Source organism: Anser anser, assembly GCF_964211835.1.
Source record: "Anser anser genome assembly, chromosome: 1".
Taxonomy (NCBI): Eukaryota; Metazoa; Chordata; class Aves; order Anseriformes; family Anatidae; genus Anser; species Anser anser.
The window spans coordinates 19,143,336-19,164,761 of NC_139720.1; the positions used below are offsets into that span (position 1 = coordinate 19,143,336).

General features: G+C 37.2%; 1 long non-coding RNA gene across 5 annotated transcripts in view; it reads left to right on the forward strand.

The window, feature by feature from the left end:
- Positions 1 to 21,426, forward strand: part of LOC310892563 — a 113,504-nt gene that overhangs the window by 74,428 nt on the left and 17,650 nt on the right. Inside the window, exons 3-8 of one of the 5 annotated variants that reach the window (XR_014578218.1) lie at positions 3,354 to 3,488; positions 6,178 to 6,234; positions 8,936 to 9,020; positions 11,414 to 11,546; positions 13,782 to 13,878; positions 20,699 to 20,769. This is a non-coding gene — a long non-coding RNA (uncharacterized lncRNA). Of the gene's footprint in view, positions 1 to 3,353; positions 3,489 to 6,177; positions 6,235 to 8,935; positions 9,021 to 11,407; positions 11,547 to 13,781; positions 13,879 to 20,698; positions 20,770 to 21,426 lie in introns of all 5 variants that reach the window. The other 4 variants (XR_014578219.1, XR_014578220.1, XR_014578217.1 and 1 more) reach the window with 4 other exon arrangements.

Here is a 21,426-nt window from a genome sequence, read left to right on the forward strand (position 1 = left end):
CTACAGACCTGAAATAGATATTTAAAATGGAGGACTCATTCTGAAAAATGAAAGCCAAGATAACCAGCTCAGTTGAATCCTATGTGCATTGACTTTTAATAATCTGATTAATTCAAGTTGTGATCTAATTCAGGGTGCAAGACAGGTAAGACAAGAATGGTGCCACATACCTAAGAGGTGATAAAATATAACCAAACAACAATTTTTGGCATTCTTTGGTGCCAGCCCTATATCCCCTGAAAGATCTGCTCGAGGAATTGTGCTAGGTATGCCCCAGTTAAGGACAATTTTGCATAACAAGCTTTTACTAGGCTTTTTACAAGCTTTTTACTCAAAAACTGTAGAGACTAGACAAATAAAACCAAATGACATCCTGAAAATGAAAACGGATTTGGTTTGACTCCATATTGAGAATCATGACGAAAAGTTGTTACGGAAAACGTATATATAGTGAACAGTTGGTTAGAATAGAATATGTACAAAGAGCATATTGGTTACCTCCGGTCAGAATATTAATGAGAAAACAGAAAACTTTCCATTTTCTGTCAGGGCACTGTAAGGGCTGGTAGCTCTCTGGAAGCTGGGCACTGGGGCCTGAGGAGAGATCAGGGCAGTGCCTCACAGACAGGGCCCATCCCACCTCCAAAAGCCAAAGGTACCCCCTAGGGAACTGCTGGTGGCACCAGGCACCTCCCTGGGGCAGGGATAGGCCAAAAACAGGCTGGGACATGGGTCTGTGGGTGGGTCTAGTTTGGTGGGGGACATGGCTGGCAGGCAGAATAAGGCTGGGAGGAGTCCAGCCTTACTGCAGCCTCGCTGGGGCAGGAGCTGACATGGGGTCATGGCACTCTAGGCAGAGACAATGAGGGAGGTTGCTAAGTGTCCTTTTCTTTGGTAGCTATTTAATACAAATCTTCAGTCCCAGGACAAAACATCAATCCCAAATTTGTAAGTATAGTGAATATTTCAAGGTGAAACAAGTAGATTAATAAAAACTAGGAGATCAGATAAGATAAAAAGAGGAAATATACCAGATATAATTTGTCTGCCATTGCTAAATCTTTGGTTTGTACCCAAAAAGGTGTCAGAGTAGCTCTGGCAAGTCATTTTCTGATCCTAGAAATGGGGAACACAAGAAGTTCACAAATTCATTATCTAAAGTAGTTATGTTGTCTTCAACCTTGTAGCTACATCACTGAATATATAAATAACTACAAGGCTATATCATTTGCAAATTCAAGGGATTTTGTCAAAATTTATGATGTTAATGGGAGGGATTAAATTTAGCAGGGAGATATTCAACTTAAATAACCAAATTACTACAACTATGTCTAACGATCTCCTAAACAGCCAGCAACCTGCCAAAGAATGAAGATTAGTTCTATGAATGAGAAGTGTTATCACAAATTATGTGTTTTAGTTTGTTTTAAATGCAGGACAAAGTCCCTAGTAGTTTGCAAACTACTTTTTCCTTCATTGATGGAATTCTGTAATGTTGGACAGTTATTGAAGATCCCTTCTATTGGCAATAGGTCTGATTCTCCAGTGTGTTGCTCCTTCTGCAGCTAGCTTATTTGTGTTTAATTTGCAAAAGCAGAATGTTCCTAATCAGCTGTTACAGATGTGATTACAGGAGTAGAAATTCAGGAGTGGTTTTGTTGCGTTTTGTTCACTAAAACACTATGATTCCTATGAACGCTATAGAAATGTAGACCAGAATTTATATCTAACTATTTTTCATATCTCTGAAGTGGAATTAGTGATGGAAAAAAATCGAAGAAATGTAGCTTTCCAAACCATCTTACTTATAATTTGACTTGTGCTTACTATGCTTTGTTTTAGTGGGAAAAAAAAAATGTTGCTTTCCATTGACTTTGATTAGTGTTAATTCAAATGTATTGACTTCAATGGCTTTATTCTTAATCATTTAGATGTGCTGAGTAAAAAATGAGGCTGTTGGGAATACAGTTGAAGCAGGTTAGATATTATTTAGCAATAAATTACTCTAAGTAGGTAACTTCTGCAATTTCTAGCACTTGGTAGCAGTCTGACATTAGGCCTCATCACATACTCTTTCTACATCATTAACCACAACTAGAAAATTAGAATTTCACAATAACTAAAGCACTGCTCTGAAACAGCTTTGCAGATTCTATTTCTTAGTGATTTTATTATTTTGAAATACTTTGGATGTATTTAATGGCATCTGTTTTTAAAAGACTTCAATAAACTTGTCTGAAATTTACTGTGGAGGGGAAGAAACACTAGAACATCACCTCTGGTCTGAACGGATCTAATACATACCGCAGATAAAGTTTACGATATGCAAATTTGAGATGCATGATGCTAGTGGTCAAACTCAATAACCTTAGTATTGAATACTATTTGGGGTGAACAGTGGATTTTTCTGTCCAGATGACAAACAAGATCTATGTATCGTGATAAAGAGAACAAAACATTATAGTGGCCAAGTCAGGCTAGGAGAAAGAAAAAATTCCTGTTGGATGAAAAGTAGTCTGATATCATGGTTATGATATCATTTATTGGTTATACTCCACGTGAATAATTATACATTTGGGGAAGCATTTTTCAACGTGATATAGAATTTTGTATCTGCTTCTTATCTTTCAAAGTTTAAAGATCAGAGTTTCCTAAATTTCAGTTTAAGGAGGAGTCTTCATTAAACTGGTGAAGGAATATGGCAATGAATACATTTCCCCTACTGCACTTTAACATCTACCCATCTGTAAATAAATAAATAAATAAATAAAAATTCTTCAGTGTAAAAATGCAGTTAAGAATTTTTATTATTTTGTTCATGTATTTTGTTTACAAGCTTTTAGATAAAGGGCCACAATCTGGTAGAACTGTTAAACAAGTGGCTATTATCAAATTTCATTGAAACAGTTTAAATGCATTACAGTATTGTGAAAGTGATACTGAAACAGTTGGAAGAGTGCTTTCTCCTGGTGAAGAGATAGCAAATAAATTAGATAAATGGAACTCTTACATATGCTTCTACTTATGCACAACTTTTCCTATCGAAAAAGCAAGTTAAAGTAGATTCCTTCAAAACTGCATGAAAAACAGACAAGCACCTTTTTGATTGTTTTTGTAATTCTGGTTGGTTTTTGTTTTTTCTTTTTTTTAAGTCTTCTAATCTGAGTACCTTCCAAGACTGAAATTAAAGTACAGAAGTCACCTTAACCAAACCAAAAAGAAAACTGCTGGAAATCTTGAGGCAATACTCTGCTTCAGCAGATTGTCCTGTTCTTATTTGTCCAGTAGCTAAGGCTTTGAACTCTCACAGCATTTAAACTCCTGTTGACTGGACAAAAATTTGACTGATTCAGGTATCAGAACACTGAAGGAACTGTGGAGATCTACTGCCTCTTCCTACACCTTCTAGGTGTTTGGCTATCCATGTTCAAAATCACCTCTGATTTTGCTCAGCTTTGTAACCTGGGATCAGAGTGATGTGAAAACAGGTAAGCTCTTCGAGCTTCATCTGGGGTTTCTGCATCCTTTGCTTGGGATTTGTGTTTAAGCTCAGGCCCTTGCTTTAGCTCATTGCATCTGTGCCTTTGCCTGACATTGCACTTGCTGACCCCAACCTGGATCCGCTAATTTGACTTTCTGGCCAGATCTCAGACATTCATTTTAATGATAGTCAAGGTTGTCTATCACAGGGCTGTTGGCTGCTCCTGATCATAGCCACCAATCCTCTTCTCTTCTTACATGGGTACTCTGTAATGGTGTCCCTTGCTGGCAGGGTTGTTGACCTATCTGCCTAGTGAGATTTTTAGCTCCTGGCCTCCTTTTTCTATGTAGAGCAGCTTATGCTTGCTGTTCCCTGACAATGGAAAGCTCATTTGCTGGATCAATAGTATTGTAGAACACTAAATTTAATTTAAATCTAGGTGTGAAATGATGTTCTCCTCCTCCTTCCCTCCCTCCTTCCTTCTTTCCCTCCTTCTTTCCCTTCTTTCTTCTTTCCCTTCCTGCCCCCCCCCCCCCCCCCCCCCCCGATCCTGGGATTGACACGGAAGTAATCTACATTGCATATTGAAAGCTCCTATATTTCAAAATACCTGGAAAATTTTCACAAACACACCTCCAATCCTCAGAGATCTTTGTTACATTTTGTCTTGGTACATTGCACCTTATATATTGTGTTCATTTGGAAGTAAAATAAACAAAGCTTCATACATGGCAGAATTACCCAGCTTAAGGGAATACGCATCTAGTCTTACAAGTATTTCTTTCTGAGCCAGCAATCGTAGGAAAAGCTTGGGAACTAAGGTTAGGTTTAAATCAATGTTTTAATTCGAGGATACCTTGCGTTTCTTCCTATTGTTACATAAATAGAGGTCATGAGAAAATTTCCATGAAACCATTGAATGGTAAATTTATTAAGACTAGAGATAAAACTTGTCTCAAATAAATGTTCAAGTTTTCATTTGTACTACATTTGTTTCTTCTCACAGTGAAGAATAAAAGTCTCTTGGTTTATTTATATGTGAAAGAATAACACTGTGTAAGATGCTCATTTGTCTCTCCTCTTGTTGCAAAAGCAGAGACCTGTTACACCTGTTAATTAAAAATATATAAAACTGGATATAGTAAATATTAATTTACTTACAAAATATTTAAATATAATTTTCCTTACGAATACAAACATACCAAAACAGTACAAATGTAGTGTGACCAACACAGAATCATAGAATCATAGAATATCCCAAGTTGGAAGGGACCCATGAGGATCGTGAAGTCCAACTCCTGGCACCGCACAGGTCTGTCCAAAAGTTTAGACCATGTGACTAAGTGCACAGTCCAATCTCTTCTTAAATTCAGACAGGCTTGGTGCAGTGACTACTTCACTGGGGAGCCTGTTCCAGTGTGTGACCACCCTCTCGGTGAAGAACCTCTTCCTGATATCTAGCCTAAACTTCCCCTGCCTCAGCTTAACACCGTTCCCACAGGTCCTATCATTGGTGATAACAGAGAATAGGTCACCTGCCTCTCCACTCCCCCTCGCGAGGAAGTTGTAGACTGCGATGAGGTCCCCCCATCAGCCTCCTCTTCTCCAGGCTGAACAGGCCCAGTGACCTCAGCCGCTCCTCATACGTCTTCCCCTCTAGGCCCTTCACCATCTTCGTCGTCCTCCTCTGGACACTCTCCAACAGTTTAATGTCCTTTTTGTACTGTGGTGCCCAGAACGGAACACAGTACTTGAGGTGAGGCCGTGCCAGTGCAGAGTAGGGCAGGACAATCACTTCCCTCAACCGACTAGCAATGCCGTGCTCGATGCATCCGAGGATACGGTTGGCCCTCCTGGCTGCCAGGGCACACTGCTGGCTCATATTCAGCTTGCTGTCAACCACAACCCCCAGATCCCTCTCTGCAGGGCTGCTCTCCAGTGTCTCGTCGCCCAGTCTGTATGTATAGCCAGGGTTGCTCCGTTCCAGGTGCAGGACCTGGCACTTGCTTTTGTTAAACTTCATGTGGTTGGTGATCGATACATCTGATATAATAGGTTTATAACATCTTTTTTTAACAGCTTTAAAAATAAATAAATAAATCATTTTTTAAACATTTTTAACATCTGATATAATGGGTTTATGTGGAGAGGTTTTGGTAGGGAGTGGGCTGCAGGATGGCCTCTGTGAAGAGTCCAAAGTTGCCCCATGTCAGATAAGGGCCAGTTCCAGCTGGCTCAAAGATGGACCTACTTTTGACCAAAGCAGAGCCAGCAAGTAACCCTGTTTGCACCTCTGTAAGAACATAATTATGAAAGGAAAAAAAAAAAAAAACCACAACAGCTGTGTAACAGCAGCTGGGAGAGAGGAGTGAGAACCAGCCCTGCAGACCTCCAGGCCAGTGCAGAAGGAGGGCAGGAGGTGCTCCAGGCATGGAGCAGAAGTTCGCCTGTGGCCTGTGGAGAGGCCCCTGGTGGAGCAGGCTGTCCCCCTGCAGCCCATGGGTCCCATGGCGGAGCAGATCTCCAAGCTGCAGCCTGTGGAGGAGCCCATGGTGGAGCAGGTGGATGTGGAGGAGTCATGGAGTAGCCCCACACAAGCAGACTCCAGGCTGGAACTGCAGTCCATGGAGAGGAGCAGTGACTGTAGACAGAGATTTTTAAAGATACTAATTTGCATCCTCATTTTTCCTGTCTAGGAAACAAAGAATGAACCTGTTCATCTCATAGTCTGCTAAGCTACGTAGCAGACCAAGGTAGGTTAATGGTTTTTCAAAACACATACTAAACACAGTCCAGTCTAAATATTGTTTAGAGATGGAGATCAGATTCTCTGCCGGTTACTTTTATAAACATGTTTATAATAAATAATTAGTAATAATTAAACAGAATCATATCCTTGCTATTTTTATGGCATGCTATTAAGACCATTAACAACTTTAGAACAGCGGAAGCTTTTAATGCTCCATTGTAATGCTGTCCATAATAGTGGTGTAAGGGTATTTTGAGCAATGTACACTTGCAATGTATTGTGACATTAAGTGTAATACTATTTATTAAATAATGACAATACATGTAAATTGATTTTTAGAATAGTATTTTACTGATTGTTTACTGACAAAATATGCATTGTCTTTTTTACTTTTAAAAACCTTTAAATATAAGATGGTCGCTTTTGACAGTTTATTTTGTTTTGATTTTGAGTTTTACTTGTTTAGAGTCTGAATAAGATATACAAGTCTTTTGGCACAATTCAGGTTGAATTTATCCACTGCTAAAACTAGTAACATTCACTGTCAGTAGGCAATATAGTTTAATCCACATTATGCACAGAAAAGATTAACTACAAAATTTTCCAGCTTTTTGGAAAAAGGTTAGTACACCCAGCAAAGACACTGTGCAGTCTTCTTCATAGTTGGTAGTTTTCTTTTGGTCAGTGTTCTGTGTTTTAGTGAATTATTTTTAAATAAATTATGATCTAGTGAATATTGCTCCTATGGGATTGTAAGGAGATTTGAGTGATTTAATAACATTTTCAATGGGAAAAAATATGTATTTATATATTGGAATTGCATTTGGCTATTGCCTTTTGTCTCTCAACAACTAAAAGTAGCAATAATTAAGTCCTAGCACAGACAAAAAGCCAGATGAGTTTTAGGTGGGTGCAATGGCAAGGATTTCCAATATACTGATGATTAGATCAGCATTTCGACTGGTACAGTAAGGCTACTGATGGTTATGCAGCCTTGAGAACGGGTAAATTTTTCCATTTATTTAAGTAGTAGAAGTTCAAATAAAAGTTGTTTTGTAAACAGCATAAATTTGCCTTAGAAAATATTTCATTTTACCTAGTATTTCTAAGAAAGCAAATAATATTATCATTTTAAATTAATTTAGTCATTATACTTCTTTACAAGACCTAAACACACAGAAATAGTACTTAGAGATGAATCTTCTATCCAAACTACAAATAAACTACAAAGTTCCATGAGAGCTATACAAAATTGCTTAACCATAAGGAGATAATACATTACAAACACTAACACTGTTTAGTTTCCATTCTGCATGGTGTGGAGGAAAGTTAACTCATTGCAAGTGGCGGGTGTTTTCTTGTTTTTGTTCTTATTTTTAATTCATCTGTGCTCACCAGGGCTACCATACTGTAAGTTGCTTTATAATAGTTTATATATTAATGAGATCTTCTAGCTAAATAAACACGTTAAAATTATAATAATTAAAATTGAAAAAAGACAACAAAAGGTGAAACCCAGAGATAAAACTAGAAAACCTCTACTGGGTACCATTTTCAAAGCTTTCAAAGTTGATACCTGTTGAGTGAAATGTTTGACTAATTATTTTCTAAAATATTAATTGGGAAATCTATAATATGTTTAAAGATTTTTTTTTCCCTTGCATTAGATGCATGAAAGTTTTTTTATCTATTGAAAGCAAAGACTGACACCTGATATGCATTGACTGCAAAATAAATGATTAGCCTAGAATATATACTGTGTTCCTATTAGGTAACACATGACATCAAATTTATTACATTAATAATAATGTAATAATAACAATAAATTTTATTTGTAACAACAACTAAAATATACTCTTTAGGAAATATTGAAAGAGAAGTACTTTTTTCTCTGTCCCTTTCTTTTTAGTTCTTATTTTTGTGTTTCTGATGTTCCTAAATAAACTTTTAAAGGAAAGTGAATTTTGAAATAGAACTCATGACTCATTTTGTCAAGCTGATAAAAAAAAAAAAAAAGTCCTTATAAATGGAAAGAAACAGCAGTAAATTATTACTTTTTTGATTGTTTGATTGCATTATCTTGTTTACATACAGTGGGTGTATAAAATAAATCTAACTGTAATAACTTTTCCTTGATAATTTGATTATAAATGTCATAATTAGAAATATGTATATGGCATACACTACCAAATTAACACTTAGCATACCAAGAAAATATGATACCTATGTACAGTTTAAGACTTTTAGAAACGTCAAATATGATTAACCATGTTTCAGATCTTAGATTTAGCATATTTATATTCTTGTCCTATAGATTTTTTATTGCGGTCAAGCTGAAATGTTAAAATGCAGCCACCTGATTTCTCAGGTCCTTTTGCCTATGCCTATCTTAAATTAAAAATAACAAAGTCAAAAACGTTTTAAATATATATATATATATTTATTATATATTGATCCTAAAAAGGTAAAATATTTAATGTGACCCTGTAGTTTTTCCATATTGTTCCAAAATTCAGAAATCATCATTTTGAGAGAATTTTTAAAATTATTAAAATAAAGTTCATAATTTCAAATAACAAGCTCAACAAATTTCTTGACACAACAAAATTTTGGTACCATGATGAAAATCTATCTATTTTCACATCTGCTAATTGTGGCATGGCAACCCTGATCATCATATACCTGTGTACCATCAAATCAACTAGGAGTAGTCTTCAGTATGAAATTTCTTAAGTATAAGATTCTAACTCGACGTGTTAACCAAGGTTAATTGGCACAGATGTAACACAGGTAAGTATGCACTTTCTTGGTCAAATTCAATTAAATTAACATTAAATTAGGCTGGATTTGAGATCAGAGCTAAGATTTATTTTTTTATTTTTACCATTTTAAAATTGATGTGCCTTTTTTTTTTTTCTTTTAATGACACAATGCCTCGTTATGATTACAATAATCAAATCTTTGTCTTATTTACTAATTTATTAAATTAATTAATATCTTAATGTAAAGCTATAAAGCTAAGCAAATATTCTCTATGAAATAAGTTGTCAAAACTTTTTTTTTTTTTTTTGCTTTTCCAGAATGTGTCCATTTCTTTGTCTCTGGTTTCTTACTGTATTGGTTGACTGTAAGCAGTTTTGCAGTTGCCCAATAAAAAAGAGTTATATTGAGTTTTGGTTCATCACATACATTACATGATATGATTTCTGTTCCTTAGGAAGTTAATCCGAGAGAGGTGGAAACCAGACAAAACTAGGTTATCTTAGAAGGCAGACAAAATTGAAATGAGTCACTGTCTTGTAACTGTAGACAAAATAAATAAATAAATAAACTTTCTTGTTTCAGCTACAGTGGGCTCTTTCTTAGAAAATATTGGCCATCTTAATATTCTAGTTTACGGTACACTGATAAAATATTGTTTTATCTCAATATATTTCCAGTGGTTTTGCATTATCTTGATTACTAATATTGCATTATGTTTATGGAGACTTATGGATATGTCTGACGCTTAACCTCTCTCCCATCCCAAACATAAAGAACATAGACTCTGATCCTGAAAATAATTTAGATAACTTTGAAAAATGAGGCCTTTCTTTCCAGCAGCCTTGACAGAACTTTACAAAATGTGATGGCACTACAGTGATGTCTGTTCTCATATTAATACCCCAGTTCACTATCTGAGATTCTGGGGGTTTAATGTAAACACTGATGACAACTGCTATGGCTGCTGTACAGACACATACTCTTTTCTGCATGCATTTCTCTTTGACAGGAGAAAAATTGCTTGTACAATCCCTGATAGAGGTGGATGGTTTGAAGATGACAAAAGGCAGTATCACCATGATATGGATGTTACTGTACATTGTGTTTTCTCTATTTCTTTAGTACAGCTTATAAACCAATGGATAAACTTTACAAGGTTCCACACAGAGGTGAAAGAATTTGAAAGAGAGGACTGTTGACTCACAATGGGATAGATGAGACCAAGACAGTTACCAGAAGTGGTAGAGGAAAGGAAAAGGAAAGGAGAAGATTCAGTTGGAAGTTTTGTGAAAGTATGAAACTGGAAAAGGCTACAAGGAAATATGCAGCAATGAAAGCAATAGGAAAACAGAAAAGCTGAGAATATTAGGATGATGAATGAGAGAAAAATACTTGGAGTGAGAGGGCTTGTTTCATGTTTTTCGCTGTGATAGTTAATTTTCTTCATAGAGACTTGTATGGTGCTGTGGTTTGGATTTTTGATGAAAATGGTGGTGATAACACACTGAGGCTTTTAGTTGTTGCTGAGCAGTGCTTACACAGAGCCAAGGACTTTTATGCTGCATGTGCTGCCCTGCCAGTGAGGAAGCTTGGGGGGGCGGGGGGAGCACAAGAAGGTGGAAGGGAACACAGCCAGGACAGCTGACCCAAAATGACGAAAGGGATACTTCATACTTGCATATGGTGTCAGGCTCAGCAATAACAGCTGGGGTAAAGAAAGAAGAAGAGGGAGGTGTTCAGAGTGATGGCGTTTGTCTTCCCAAGAAACTGTTATGCATGATGTACCCTGAACACCTGCCTGCCAATGGGAACTATTAAATTAATTCCTTGTTTTGCTTTGCTTGCACATGCAGCTGTTGCTTTACCTAGTATAAAGGTGAAGACTTTATCTCATGTGTTCTTACACTTTTTCGTTTCCAGTTCTCTCCCCTATCCCACCTGGGAAGAGTGAGTGAGCAGCTCTGTGGTGCTTAGCTGCCTGCTGGGGGTAAACCACAATAGCTTGGTTAAAAAACAAAATGAAAAACAACCTGATGAGAAATCTACTTTGCTCGTTTAAGTGAAGCTGAAGACTGACCACATGCTAGTTTATGCTACAAGACAGCTCACTAGAGTTTCTGCTTTCCACTCTTTATAATGCATCTTTCCTTGCCCTCTGCTGTGCTGGAGAGGCAGGCAAAGAAACCCCACTGTGAGTTGCAGGCTCATGCTGTGTGGACTGAAACTGCTAGTTGCTCTGAAGAAATTCAGCAATAACAGAATTTGCACTCAGTTGTTGAGTGGTCCCAAAGAACTGCCTTTTGCCTTCTTAACAGTACTGTGGTAGGACTCTGACAAGAGAATCTGAAAAGCCTGATATTTCCCACTTTCATGAAAATGTGTGTACATGGTATTTAAAATTTTCTCTCTCTGAGTCCTAGAGCATGGAAACGAAGGATTTAGTTTCTGTGAGCATCCACGTGAATAAAATTCAGTCACTCAGATGTTCAAGATGAGCAAATACAAAAGGAATGGGAGGACGGCTGAAGGAAATATATTTCTAAAAACTCCCAGGTTTTGTTATTTTTTGTCTGTTTTGTTTTGCTTCTTTATTCACCAATCTCTTGTCATTTTCAAGGAAAGGCTTTTTTTTTTTTTTTTTTTTTTTTTCCCCTCTAAAGTTTGTCGCTTCATTAGTGTAGGAGGAGGCTAAGGCATGGTTACATAGCATGTTTTAGTTCTTTCCTAGTGCAACAAGAAATACATTTAATAGAATTACTAACATTTTACATTTGAACACTTTCTTTTCCCCCTCACTCCTCCCCCTGCTTTTTTTTTTTTTTTTTTTTTCAGTAATTGCTGTCTGAGCCTCAAAGGCTAAAAATCGTTTTTCATCTCATGCATGAAGAATTTTAGTCTGATTGATGACAGCTATGGAACCTTTCCTTAGTCACTAAGCTGCACTAATTTGCAAGCTAAAACAATATTAGCAAATTGTTAATGATCCATGAAACTGCAGCAGCAGCCTTAAATGTTATGCTCAGAACTTTCTTACAACTAAAGCAGCTTACCTAAATTCCCACAATGGACACAAAATGAGGTGACATTTACAAAACAACAACAACAAAAATAATAATTGTAGAAGTGACAGGCTTGGCTAATGCAGCACGTTAGTGTGAATAATTTGTATTGAGGGCATGTGAACAATTAACATTAAAACCTAGACCTAGTTTGGATTTAATTTTCATGTTGAGTTAAAGCTGGTGCACACATTTCCTGTCCGCATTTAATGGCTGTAATTTTCCTTTATTTCCATCAATGTATGGCTGGCTTTTAAAATGAACTGGATTCCTTAAAAAGGAAAATAGAGCCAGTTTTGGAAATACACCTATGAATATCACTTCACATGTTGAAAGCAAAGTTGTTTTGTTTTGTTTCCCTTTAATGGACCTCAAAATACTATTTGATGATTTGTTTTTGAAATGTTTTGAGAAATTCTGTTGACTGAGCAATATTCAAGCTGTTTGATGCTATCAGAGCATGTGAAGGGCTAGTTCCTATTCAACATGTCAGAGTAAAAGAAAATGTACTTTATTTTCAGCTATATATATACCAAGAACAAAAGGAGGCTGAAAAGCAGTATGGCCTTGTTTAGTAACTGTGTGGCTCATGTTAGATAGTAGAAAGTGTTTAAACAAAAGCACTGCTATTATACTGGCCACATATATGCAAGTCATAAATGTTGTGTGTATGTGTGTAAAGCAAGATACAAACCAAATTGTCAGTGTTTCATATATAAAAATCTGATGCATTATTTAAAAAAAAAAGTCATGCATTATCAAACAATTCCAAAACATAGCTAAAATATCTAATATAAAAAATAAAAAAGTAGAAATTAAAATCAGAGATAACTTTGAATGCCTCCAAGTAATTAAGAATAAAAATAAAATAGGGAGATTCTTACAAATCTAACTATAAAATCTGTTAACCAAACCTGCTATTTAATTCTATCCTTTCTACATTAATCATAGAATCATAAAATCATAGAATGGTTTGGGTTGGAATGGACCTTAAAGATCATCTAGTTCCAGCCCTCCTGTCACACCTCCCACTAGATCAGGTTGCTCAAAGCCCCATCCTGCCTGGCCTTGAACACCTCTAGGGATGGGGCTTCTTCTCTGGGCAACCTGTTCCAGTGCCTCACCACCCTCATGGTAAAGAATATCTTCTGAATATCCAATCTAAATATATCCTTGTTTAGTTTAAAACCATTACTCCGTGTTCTATCACTGCAATCCCTGACAAAGTGTCCCTTCCCAGATTTCTTGTAGGCCTCCTTTAGGTAATTGAAGGCTGCTATAAGGTCTCCCTGGTGCTTTCTCTTCTCCAGGCTGAACAACCCCAACTCCTTCAGTCTTCATAGAAGAGGTGCTCCAGCCCTTTGACCATCCTCATGGCCCTCCTCTGGACTTGCTTTAATACGTTCATATCCTTCTTATATTGGGGATCCCAGAGCTGAATGCAGTACAGCTCTCACAAGAGCAAAAATAGAGGGGGAGAATCACCTCCCCTGCCCTGCTAGCCATGCTTCTTTTAATGCAGCCCAGGATACTGTTGGCTTTCTGGGCTGCAAGTGCACCGTTGCCAGTTCATTTTGAGTTTCTCATCAGCCATCAGCCATTAGTAGAGAAGGGCTCACTAATGTCTGTTGCTCAAGGAATGCTTCTGAAACATGATGCACTATTTTATCTTAACTACATTGTATTTCATTGCATGTAGTAGTGATGTTGCTATTGTGTTCTCTCTCAGGAAATTAAAAAGGTCCAGCTGAAGGACTGATGTCTCCTGCAGAGATTGTACCATTCCAGAAGGCATAGGAATCCCAAGTGAAGCGAGATGAAGCTGAGTGAGTAGAGGACAGTAAGAGTTAATGAAATATTGCATATTCATCTAGATCATGTGGGTGGGTTCTAACTGTTGAAACAAATATCTCCAATTACCACTCGGGGCTTTTTGGGCCATCTTCTTCAGTTGTAGAATGTCATGGTTATAGTAAAAGGGGTTTTTACGACCTAGAATACAGTACATTAAACTTATTCCTCTTGTGTGATTGTCAAGTCCTGTAGCAAAATAGTTTGTTGTGGCATCAGCACAAAAAGGTATATTAACAGTGCATTTGAATTCTCTATTACTATTTTTCCTTAGTTTTTCTCTAAATCATTGGCTTATATGCCATTAGTATGGTTTGAAGTAACTATGAAATTTATTTTAATGGAGGAGAATCGTATTCTTTGTTGTATATTTTTTACTTTATGAATCTTCTTTATCAGTCTCTTCCCACCTGAAGTAATGCTGAGTGTAAGACAATGCATGTATCTCCAATGTTTTCATTGCTGAAAGGAGCTCAGTTTACAGGTCATAAATTTAGACACTGTGACTGTATTTGCAGCTTTTCATTACAGTACAAGAAATAACTATGCTTTTCAGTTTAACTCATTTATTTTGATAAGAAAAGAGGGGTATTACTTTTGGAGACTTCTTCATTGCATTTATGTTTAATAAAATCCACTCTTTTAAGAGTTAACAATAAAGAAAATATTTAGAATATCTTGTCTTTCACTGCACGTGAACAAAAGTATTTTTGTTTGTTTTATGTTCAATCAGTTCCTATTTCAACCAAGTCTCTGTCCATGTGAATGGATTATCTGATAGAGAAATTTAATAGAAATTTTTAAAGATGCAAATTAAAAGATTAAATAAATAATTCTCGAGTATTTTACAGGAAGAGAAGGAGGAAAATGTCAATCTATATCTCTCAAAATATTTTAAGTTAGTGTGGTGGATTAAAACCAATGGACAGCTAAGCACCATCATGCTGCTGTCTTACTTCTGCTCCTCAGTAGAACAGGGGGAAAAAATATGATGAAAAAAATGAATTGAGATAAAGACAGGGAGCTAACTCATCAATTACCATCATGGGCAAAAGACTCAGCCTTGGGAAATTATTATTATTTATTGCCTATTACTAACAGACTAGAGCAGTGAGGAAAAAGACAAAAAAAATATATAAAAACACCTTTACACCCATTCACCCTATTCTACATCCTCACCCAGAGCAATGCAGAGGAGCAGGGAATCAGGGTTGCGGCCAGTCCATAAAACTTTGTCATCTGCTGCTCTTTCATTTTCATTCTCTTTATCGGATACAACATGGGGTCCCTTGCATTGGATGCAGTCCTTGCCATACTGATCCTGTGTGGGGTTCCCACACATTGCAGTTCAAGATCTGCTCCAGTATGGGTCTGTACTACGGGGTCCATTTGCCAGGAACAAACTGCTCCACCACGGGTCCCCCACGGGCAGCAGCTCCCCCCAGACCCCCTGCTACTGAGTGGGCCCCTCTCCACGGGCTGCAGCTCCAGCCTGGGGCCTGTTCCTGCGGGAGCTCCCCATGGGCTGCAGCCTCCTCCAGGCCATATCCACCTGCTCCACCGGGGGCTCCTCCACGGGCTGCAGCGTGGAGATCTGCTCCGTGTGGGACCCATGGGCTGCAGGGGGACAGCCTGCTCCACCAGGGGCCTCTCCACAGGCCGCAGGGGAACTGCTGCTGCGTGCCTGGAGCATCTCCTGCCCTCCTTCTTCATTGATCTTGGTGTCTGCAGGACTGTTTTTCTTCACACATTTCCTCATCCTTCTCTCCCAGCTGCTGTTGGACGGCAATTGTTTTTCTTTTCTTAAATCTGTTCTCTTTGGCTCAGCTGGTGACAGCACAGGGTCCCTGTGGAGGCAGCTGGAACTGGCTTTTATGGGGCAGCTTCTGAACTCTTCTCACAATGGCTACTCCTGCAGACTCTTTCCCAATCCTGCTACCAAATCCTTGCCACGTAAAAGAACACAGAAAGCTGACTGTGGGTGGCATTTGAATTCGCTGATGTACATGAGAATTTTGTCATTAGCTGTTTCACCTACTAGCATACCTCTGCTGAAAAAAAAAAAAAATGCTACATACTAATAGAAAGAGCAGAGAAATGACGAAGCAACATTCAGTCTGTGGAGAGAAGCTGAAAGGATGCTTGTAGAAGATATGAAGCTGAATCATCAGTGCTGTCAGTGTTGTCTTTTTCTTTTAAGTTAGGGAAAGAGTGAATTACAAAGATCTGTCAGGATCAAAGGATAGATAGTTTCATTAAAAATATTAAAAAGTAGATTAGTAATTTTGAGACATTTCCTCCCATATATCATTTGAGGTCATATGAAGTCTTTTTTTTTTTTTTTTTAACTGTATTATAATTGATTTCATATAACACCTTCACCATCACATTCTGATTAACAAGTGACAAGATGCCTGTGACCCCAGTGGCTTATCACAAAATGTATCAATATATTTTGAAAATAATTGTTATGTATTTATTTGTTTGTTTACAAGTGAAAAGGCTATTAAGTTAACTGCAAAGGGTAACAGGATTGTAACAGTTGAATTAGAAATTCCAAGCACAACGTACCTGTGAGCTTTGGTTTTGCACAAACGTAAAACCAATTTAGCCAAACAAAAACAGTTACTTCAAATTTACTTTTGACAGTGCTGTTCAAATTATCTATGGAGCAATCAGTTTTATGAGAACCAAACTCTCCTAAGATTAATTTAGAAACCAGCTGCCGTCATTTTGCAACTGATCTTATTGAAGTGATCTATTATGACTAAACTATTCGTCTTTGATCAACTCAGTACAGAATCACAGAATGGTTGAGTTTGGAAGAGACCTCGAGAGATCATCTAGTCCAACCCTCCTGCTCAAGCAGGGTCATTTGCAGCATGTTGCATGGGATCACATCCAGAAGGATTTTGAATAGCTCCAGAGGACACTCCACAGCCTTCTGGGCAATCTATTCCAGTGCTCTACTACCCTCAGAATAAAGAATTTTTTTCCTTATATTCAGATGGAAATTCCTGTGTTTGTGCCTGTTGCTTCTAGTGCTGTTGCTGAACACCGCCAAAAAGAGTCTGGCCCCATCATCTTGACACCCTTCCTTAAGATATGTATATACATTGATAAGATCCCTTCCTAGCCTTCTCTTTTCCATGCTAAAGCTCTCTTTCCAGGCTTAGCTCTCTCACCCTTTCTTCATAAGCACTGAGACAACCTTTTGCTCTCAGTGAAGCTTATGTTGGAATGGTGTAAATCTCTCCTCGATACATGTCTAGAAGTACTGGTTTTACATGGAAAGGTTTTGGCAGCTCGGGGCTGCTGGGGTGACCTCTGTGAGAATTGATCAGGAACATCATCGGCTGAAGCTCCTGCCAGACAACCTACTCCAGAATGGACTCTCTTCACAGGCCACAGTTCCTGCCAGGAACCTGCTCTTTTTGTGGGCTGTCCATGGGCTACAGCCTCCTTCAGGGGTATATTCACCTGCTGAAGAGTGGGGTCCTCTACTGAGCAGCTGCAGCTCAGATACCTGCTCACCCATAAGCCTCCATGGGCTGCAGGGAGTCAACCTGCTTCACCATGGTCCTTTCCACAGGCTGCTCAGGAATCTCTGTTTTGATGCCTGGAGCATTTTGTCCCCTCCTTGTTCACTGACTTCAGTGTCTGCAGGATTGTTTTGCATTTTTTCTCTCTCATTTCTTTCACAGATGCTTCACAGCATTTTTCGCACCTAAAAATGTTTTCCAAGAGATGCCACCAGTTTGGCTGATGGGCTCAACTGTATCCCGTTGTGGGTCTGGAGCTGGAACAGGGGAAAAGTGCGAGGAGAAAGGAGTGGCAGAGACAATGTGTTCTGAACTGACTGCAACACCCATTCCCCATCTTCCCTGCACCTTTTTTGGGGGGTAGGGAAGTGAGAGGGGAGTAGGTAGGAGAGTCAGGAAGGAAGGAGTGAAGACCCTGGAAAGAATGAAGGGCTGAGGGAATGGTGGTTTTTAGTTTTGTCTTTTTTTCTTACTGCTCTATTAATTGGCAATAAATTAAAATAGTCTTCTCCAGGTTGAGTCTGTTTTTCCTGTGATGGTAACTGGTGGGTGATTTCGTTGTCATTATCTCAACCCACAAGTTTTTTTCATCTTTTTCTGTTCCCCTATCTTGCTGAGGAGGGGTAGTAAGAGAGCAGCTAGATGTGGAGAGCAGACAGCCAAGGTTAATGTACCACAATATATCTGCAAAAGACATTATCTATGAATAAAAGTGAAGCTTAGATCTTTAGCTTGAACTAAACAATTAGCTTTTAGTTACCTGCAGTTACCTACATGTATCTAGCTCTTAAGAGTTGACTCATTTTTTTGTTAGAGTTGTAAGTACATTTAGTTGACTTTAAGATGATGCTTTTTTGTTTCTGCTAGCCCTGCTAAGAACTGCTAACTCACTGCTATCTTTACCTTATCAAGCAGACAAAATGAAAGACTTACTAGTGATGAACATATCAGTGGTTAACAAATTCATATATCTCCATTTCAATACTGGTGATTCTTATCAACTCTGTTTGCTAATAGAAGATGATTGGGTCAAAGACTAAATTTATCTTATTTCCAGTCAAATGTCATCACTGAAAAGGCAGGCTTAAATTTTAGCAATGTTTGTAACTCTTTCTGCTAAGTTTATATGCCTGACAGAATAAGGTTACTACTGTCTAACCTCACAAATGGATCAACACCACCACTGCCTCAGAAAAAGATAAAACAATGGCTGTATTAGATCAATTAAGGCTGGCCCAGGCTCTTGAATTCCTAAAGTTCTGAGAAACTTGATACAGCTTTTAAGAAAAAACTCTTAAATAAGCTCATATTTTTACTGGGAAAAAATTAGGAAAGCGGGAGTAGAAATGCATTTTTACTCTCAAGCACTTATATCTGCTGCAAACTGTAATTCTTTTTCTTACACTTCCTCCAATAATAAATAAATAAACAAATATGAAAGAGCACAGAAAGATTCATTGGCTCATTGAAAATTTCATCACATTATGAAGTCAAATAAAATACAATAATAATACTTGTAATTTTGAGCAGCAGCAGCCTATGCACTTATATATGTACATATAAGTACGTAGTGTTTATATATATATATAATGTGTATATATATATACACACAAAACTCCTGCAAAAAGTCTCTGTTTAATTCTTCTTTCTTCTGGCTTTACCATTAATATGTAGACTTGAGGGTTTTGTTTTGTTTAGTTTTTCTGTGTGTTTGCCAAAAATATCTTTGAAAGACAAAATATATTTATATTATCACAAATAATAGAGTTAGCCTACTGATCAAAATTATATTTCTATCTGAAGGGGAAAAAAAGAGGTGGAGGACAAAATTCAAGTCTTATATATTTTTGTTTGGAGGACTTCTAAAACAGAGTTCTTTACTTTCCATTTGGAGTAAACATTTCTTTTTGTCTATCAACTATTTTTAGGGATAAAGACCTTTAAAAAAATAAATCTCATTCTATACTATGGTCATAAGCATTTCACAATTCTCCCTTCCATTCCCTTCATTATTTATTTTGATGAAATTAAATTTAAACTTGAGGAATTCTCAGATTTATTTTTTTTTCTGGATTATTGGACTGACAAAACATCAACATTAAGTAACAGTATAAAACTTTTCTCTCACTTGTTTCATCCTTATTTTTCTAATTCTTTCTTAAAATGGGTAGAAAACAATAACATTTTATAACAGGCAGAAAAGGACTTTTTCTAGAAGATGGAAATAATTTCCAGAAAATAAGTTCGTGATATCAACAGAAAATACATCTTTCTAAAAACATTTTTACTTGTTCTCCATAAAGTGAAATGTTGCTTTTTAAATCTTGAGTCCGTCAAGACCAGAATTCTGTAGCCACTTTGTTTTCTACTGAGAATATTAATTGAGGATCATTTTGAAGAAGGTGGAAGTCAGGCTGGCAGGTTGTGGCTATCAGTGGGAAAAGTAAGCAGAAACCGAAACCATTTTTCTATTGGAATTGTGCTTGTCTTTAATCAATACAATTTGTAGTTTCTCCCTACTAATCTATTAGTAGCTATGGAGTTCAGAGAAAAAAAAAAAAGACAGTTTTCTTTGCTCTAAGATGTGAATACTTCACAAATCTGATATGCTTAAAATCCAAAATCTTGACCAATATAGAGAAGTTAAAGCTAACTTAAGACATAGTTAAGATTCATATTCATAAACAGTCCATGCAAAGATTGTGGAAATGCCTCCTACAGGCCTGCAAACACTACCTTTTAGCATATTCCAGAAGAAAAAGGAGAACAAACAATATCTTTACCTAATGAGTTTTTATAACATTTTTGATAAATGGAAGTTATTCTACAGTACTTAAAGTAAATAGTTATAAAAATAATGGAGGGAAAACAATAAGAGATTAATAAAAATTCCCTTTTATAAGATAGCTGAAGGCAATCAGAGCTTTTCCTTGCAGAATTTGTCCTAAGAATGTTGAAGTTCAAAGATATAATGCATTTTCAGTTGGTGTATATCTGTATGCTACTGGCAAGCTTGATTGTGTTAAACTGTGGAGGGAGATAGCCACAGAGGAAGCAGTATAAAATGTTTAGACAAACAGTCTTAAAATAGGATAAAATGCAAGGCAATTTCTCCCTCCAAATAGGAAAGCAATACCTAGGATTTAAAACTGATCTGAAAGAGTGATTTTAAAAATTTATTTATTTTAGGGTATTAACATGGTATATTTTTCCATGTGATATTACAGATGATTCTTTTTTTCTTTTCTTGAAGTTGAAAAGAGACCATTCAAGGGAAAGTGAAATGGCAAACAATGTGATCTACTGAAAAAGTATGCTGAAATGGTAATGACTTCTCTGGTTTTATGTTATTCCATCAGTCTTCTCTCACCAAGTAAATCCTCTTGTGACCCTCTGATTTGCTTATAGATTACAGAATCTATATTCTGTAATTTCACTTCTTTAATTTTAATGACAGGGTATCTGGGAGGAACTGTTCCTTGTGAGGTCACCTTTGCTGGCTGTGGAATTATATCTTTTTCAATATTTTGCAACTGTTAATGTCATATTCATAATGATTTTATTTCTGAAATCCAACTAAACAGAATAGCCATTTTAGACCACATGAAGGTATTTTTTCTTTTCTTAAGGAAAATCTGCATAACTAAAGACAAGTCTATGTCACTTCCCATGCAAATTAAATTTATTGTATTCCACAATCACATTTAGATTCAAAATGCTAGTAGCAGCAGAAGAAAATTTTATAAGAAGTTCCATCTCTTTTGAGGACATCTTTTAACAAACTATGTAAACGACCTATGTAAATGAAGCGTACGCTTTGCTGGGTTAGAAACTGGCTGGATAGCCGGGCCCAGAGAGTTGTGGTGAATGGAGTCAAATCTGGTTGGAGGCTGGTCACTAGTGGTGTCCCCCAGGGCTCGGTACTGGGGCCGGTCCTCTTTAATATCTTTATCGATGATCTGGATGAAGGCGTCCAGTGCA